At 45.5% G+C, this 5715-nt stretch overlaps 1 long non-coding RNA gene across 1 annotated transcript; it reads right to left on the bottom strand.

The window, feature by feature from the left end:
* Window positions 1–4193: 4193 nt before the first annotated feature.
* Window positions 4194–4664, bottom strand: LOC130609024 (uncharacterized). The gene is made up of 2 exons (XR_008974700.1): window positions 4514–4664; window positions 4194–4414 (listed from the first exon to the last, which is right to left on the bottom strand). It is a non-coding gene; the product is annotated as an uncharacterized LOC130609024 (long non-coding RNA).
* Between the last annotated feature and the right edge of the window lie 1051 nt (window positions 4665–5715).

Raw genomic sequence — 5715 nt, 5'->3', positions numbered from 1 at the left:
TCCCAAAGGGAAGCAAGTTGTTTCAGAGGGGAAAATATATATACGTATTTATATATACACACATGCACGCACACACAAACACATATACACATACAAATACTTTTTTTTTCTACCTAAAATGCAAGTGCTATGAAACAGCCTTTCTTTCATCAGTGGGATTCAGGACACCAGCTTGAATCTGTTTTGCCACAGAGGCTTTGAGCTTGGGAAAAGGGGTGTTTTGGTGATGCTGGAGGCAGGAGCCTGGGCAGGAGCTGCCGAGAAGATGTCATTTCGTCACCCCAACCACCTCCCCACACTCGCACTCACTCACTACTGCCAGCAAATTAGCAGCTGCTCTTTGAGAGGAATGCTGATTAGCAGCAGCCAGGGGATAGAAAAGCCACAGGGATGGATAAAAGATGAGGCCAGAAGAGAAACCAGGATTTGGTCTTCTGCTCCCTCCTGGGACCAGAGCATCTTGGAATAAGTTATTTTTATAGCAGGTTGGAGCAGATCCTACAGCAAAGGGGAAGACTCCCTGTATCCGCTGTGTCTTAACTAGGCAGGACGCTTTGTGCTGTGGTAGGGCACAGTTTTCAGGTACTTGCATCCCACCAAGAGAGAAGTTTGCTCCACGCAGTAGTCATTAAAGGGAAAACCTGACCCCTGGAAGCACTCAGGAAACCCACCCCAAAGTGGTGGTGCCTCTGGGTTGTGCCAATGGGAAGGGGACAGATGGCAGCAGAGCCACTGGGGACACCCCCTATTACATCATCAATCTGCCAGAGGGAAAGGGCTTCCAACAGAGAGCAAAAGAGGACAGAGAAGCAATCAGAGGTGAAGCCAGGAGATAATGTCAACTGAGGACCACTGGCAGGAGCAGGTAGCTGCCAGGGAACTGCAGCTGAGTTTCTCCAAAGGATCTGGGCATCTTCCACAAAATTCACAGCAGCCCTCCAGCTGGGAATATGTTCACATGGTGCTATAGTGCTGGCGTCAGTGACCAAAGAAAATACGCTATTTGCACCCACAGAATAGTATTTTTTGTCAAAACCCGAATCAACCCTTCCCCTAAGCCTAGGTCAGGCTCCCAAGCAGCAGCTCACAAATAGTCACTGCTTAAATGATGCTGTTGGTACTTTGTGATTTCAGTGGTTATTAATAAATTTAAACTGTAATAGGGATCATCATGAATTCACTTTTAATTTTAGATTACTTTTTTCTTAAAGGCATTTACATTGAACATATCTGGTTCTGTGGTGGTTCCTTTTTGGGTTTTGGTTTTTTTTGGGGGGGGGGGGGGGGTGTTCTATTTTGACTTACAGCTACATAATAAAAGCAGGAGCAGCCCAAATACATGGGTTTTCCCTGTGCTTCAAGTTTGAATGTAGGCTTGAAAAACACACTTTAGCCCAGGTAACTTTACTATATGGCTGCTTGGGGTTTCTATGGGCATTTCAACAGAAATGGGTGCAGACAGATGTGCATTCATCTATGCCCTGAGCTGATCCTCCCAAGAAGGGAGTCTGGCTATGGACAAGCCAGCATAAACAGAGGAGGTGATCATGACCCGTTTGACCAGGGCTGCCACATCCACTGGAGGTGATTTCATCTCAGTACAAGCAAAGTGAAGATCACGCACACAGGCAGACCCTAAATAACTTTGTTTCTGCTGCAGAGTCTTTTCTAACATCAGCTTCTATCCATCTCTCAAGCATTCTCCTCTTTCCCCCCTCCTGGTCTTGGCAGAATATATATTATTAGCAATATGACAACCTTAAGGCTGAGGTTGTTATTTTATCTTAATTCAACCACTGCTTGGCCTTTCAATTTTGAGGTATTTTTTTCACCATTTCTCTTTATTTTCCCATGTATCAGCACAACTCAACACACTAAGGCCCATAGACAAGAGTCACAAAAACGAGTATGTACACGTGTCATGGAAAAAAAGAACAAACAAAACCAAAACAAAACCAACCCTAATGATATCCAGCAGCCAATAAACTTGTACTGCACTTGTTCAACGGTCTTGTCCAACATTTTTGTCGCTGACATGGACAGTGGGATTGAGTGCGCCCTCAGCAACTTTGCTGATGACACCAAGCTGTGTGGTTCGGTTGATACACTGGAGGGAAGGAATGCCATCCAGAGGGACCTCGACACGCTTGTGAGGTGGGCTGATGCCAACCTCATGAAGTTTAACCATGCCAAGTGCAATGTCCTGCACCTGGGTGGGAGCAATCCCAGGCACAGCTACAAGTTGGGCAGAGAAGAGATTCAGAGCAGCCCTGTGGAGAAGGACATGGGGGTGCTGGTCGATGAGAAAATGAACATGAGCCGGCTGCAGTGTGCGCTCACAGCCCAGAAAGCCAACCGTATCCTGGGCTGCATCAAAAGGAGCGTGACCAGCAGGTCGAAGGAGGTGATCCTGCCCCTCTACTCTGCTCTTGTGAGACCTCACCTGGAGTATTGTGTGCAGTTCTGGTGTCCTCAACATAAAAAGGACATGGAACTGTTGGAACAAGTCCAGAGAAGGGCCACGAGGATGATCAGGGGACTGGAGCACCTCCTGTATGAAGACAGGCTGAGAAAGTTGGGGCTGTTCAGCCTGGAGAAGAGAAGGCTGCGTGGAGACCTCATAGCAGCCTTCCAGTATCTGAAGGGGGCCTATAGGGATGCTGGAGAGGGACTCTTCAGCAGGGACTGTAGTGATAGGACAAGGGGTAACGGGTTAAAACTTAAACAGGGGAAGTTTAGGTTGGATATAAGGAAGAAGTTCTTTCCTGTTCGAGTGGTGAGGCACTGGAATGGGTTGCCCAGGGAGGTTGTGAATGCTCCATCCCTGGCAGTGTTCAAGACCAGGTTGGACGAGTCCTTGGGTGATATGATTTAGCATAAGATGTCCCTGCCCACGGCAGGGGGGTTGGAACTGGATGATCTTAAGGTCCTTTCCAACCCTAACGATTCTATGATTCTGTGATTATGTCTGGCCTACAATGGGCAGAAAAACTGTCCGACAACCAGGCAACCACTAAATTAAATTTCAAGATTCCAATTACAACTTTCTTAGAGCACAGCTTTAGAAAATACAGATGAAGCCTATGACAAAACAAATGCACACTAGCAGAGGAAGATGGCTACTTTAATAACAGGCTGGATACCAGCAAATGGAATGGTAACTTAAGGGCTGTATCTGTCCTGGTAAAATAAACAGCACTGGGGTCTGTCCTCTCGCCCCAGGATGGCTGGAACGATGTGGCCACATCTGCACTGCCAACCCCCTTGTACCCCTAAACAGGGTGGTTGCACCCAAGCAAAACACTAAGAACAATCACTAACCTGTGCTAATCTGGATTTAGGGATTATTTCATAGAATCATCAAATCATAGAATGGCTGGGTTGGAAGGGACCTTTAAAGTCCAAACCTCTTCCATGAGCAGGGACATCAACTAGATCAGATTGCTCACAGCCCCTTAGCTCAGTGCTACTTGTCCCAGGTCAAGCCATACCAGGGTAATGCTACTGATTTACCACTGGGCTCCAACAGCCATTAAATTTACTGTTTCTGACAGAGCCTGCCACGAGATGAATGCTGGTCCCCAAGGACACGATGTTCAGGTCTTACATCCAATTTGTAGCTGCCCAAGGCATTGGGTGATGGAGACAGAAGTCCCATACCCACACGAACCTATGGGCAATGACTGAAGTCAAGCAGCAGTGAACTCAGAAGGTTAGGTTTCTGAAGAAACATGAGCATTAACATTTAGGTCAATCAGGCCTTCCTACTTGAATGGCACCAGGGCTCATTTAACTGTTACAGAAGGCACTGAGAAAACCCTTGATTATGTTGGGAGGTTTGTATTGTATTTAAGTTATACATTAATGTTGGTACAGATATTATGATATGCACTTCAGTGAACAGGTGAAAGTACTTGTCACATTTCAAGGGAATTTTGTTGAAAATGTATTTATTTATAAGAAGAGGCTGTTCTGGAAGATCTTTGTAGTCCACATTTCTCATGAGAGAAAAGTCAAGTGTCAGAGCCACCTCCAACATTCACAACAGAAGCATTATAAAGATGGGTACATAGTGTTCAGCCTTATAGAACAGGTCAGTAAGATCTTCAGTTGCACCCAGAGGTGGAATAAAGAAACATGATCGTTCCAGGTGGGATGGTACTTCATGTTTCATAAGATTGAGCTCAAAAGGATAACCTCAACTTCAGATTTATTTTAGATATTAGAGTATATCAGCACAAGTTTATACCAAGGGTAGGTCCCAAAGGAGTCACTTTATACTAAAAAATATCCAACTGCAGTCCTTTAAAAAGGTTTTTACATCATTAAGAGATGTGTTCCTTCTCACTTCCTTTCTTTTTTTTTGCTATATTGATATTTGGGGATGTGTCTGAAGTATAACCGTCTGTAGAGGCTGCAATGACATGAAAAGTACATTTAAGAGATCTTTGAGTCAGAAATACAGAAAGAAAACCCAGACATGGGGTTCAGTGCAGGGAATCAGAAATGGCACCTGGAGGATGTAGATGGAAAACTCAAACCCGACTTCTATATCAGTAGGTCTTACAGTAACAGAACAAGGTCTTGCTCAGCATAGCAGGACAAGTGCCAATCCCAAAAAGCAGTTGGGATGTGTCCACCTGGTTTTGAAGCCCTTGATAATATGGACACAGCATGACTCTGACAGTTGTCTCCTGGGTTTAGGCATGAACTCATAAAAGGGCAGTCAAAAAGCCAGGATGCAGCTCATCTCTGACATGGAGCAGTTGTACTACATTATTCAGGTCACCTCCTCTACCACTGAGAAGTCCACTTAGATTGTATCATTGTGTGGTTCCATGTTTCTTCAGGATTATTTGGGACGGGGAATAATGTATTAGTATATGAAACTGATTTCAGGGGAGGCTCCTAGCCACATGGCCTGCATTGCGCCTCTTTAGTAGTAGTGGAAGAGGTCTGATTTGGGTGGCTACACAAATAAATCTGTAGGATAAGAGTTATCAAGCCTCTAAGATGTGGGATGAGAGTTATCAAGCCTCTAAGATGTGGATGAGGAGCCTGTACCTAGTATGGAGCAGTATAAGCCACCTCTGTGAGGTTTTAAGCAAGACAGACACAGTGGAAAACATTGTGCTTTTGAAGTATGGGTTAGCACTTGTGGATGCAAAGCAGAACTCTGCAAAGCCGACAAGGGACAGCAGCAGTGATCAAATCAAGAGTTCTCAGCATTTTTCCATGGCTGTGCCTCCCAAAATAACCTGCAGCATGCCACAAGAGCTCGCCAGCTGCATCCACATTCAGCCAACTTGTAGATGCATCTCCTTGAGTTTGAAGGGTTGTGTGACATCTCATGTCCCTGGCCCAGAGTTGCCAAGAAGATTATGCTATAGCCAGCCTTAACAGGATGAATAAGCATCTCAGAGCAGTCATGTGCAACCATCCACGTGTCAGCAGCAATGAGATGCTCTCAATCTGTCAAAGTTTCACTAGAGTGGTCAACCCGTAACTCCAGGGCCATTTGCCACTTCTCTGGATAAAACTCAGTCTCAGGATAAAACAAGAAGCAGCATCAATTGGAGCTGTTTACTTATGGGGCATGCAGTAACGCTTCTCTGGGCAACCTGTGCCAGTGCCTCACCACCCTCACAGGGAAGCACTTCTTCCCAACAGCTATCCTAAATCTCCCCTCTGTCAGTTTAAAGCCATTCCCCCTTA

This window comes from Pezoporus wallicus, unplaced genomic scaffold (assembly GCF_028554395.1).
Source record: "Pezoporus wallicus isolate ANWC-B61680 ecotype Strahan unplaced genomic scaffold, APGP_CSIRO_Pwel_v1 contig_6464, whole genome shotgun sequence".
NCBI lineage: Eukaryota > Metazoa > Chordata > Aves > Psittaciformes > Psittacidae > Pezoporus > Pezoporus wallicus.
The sequence above is the reverse complement of the archived record's forward strand: the minus strand, read 5'-3'. Positions and strand labels throughout refer to the sequence as shown.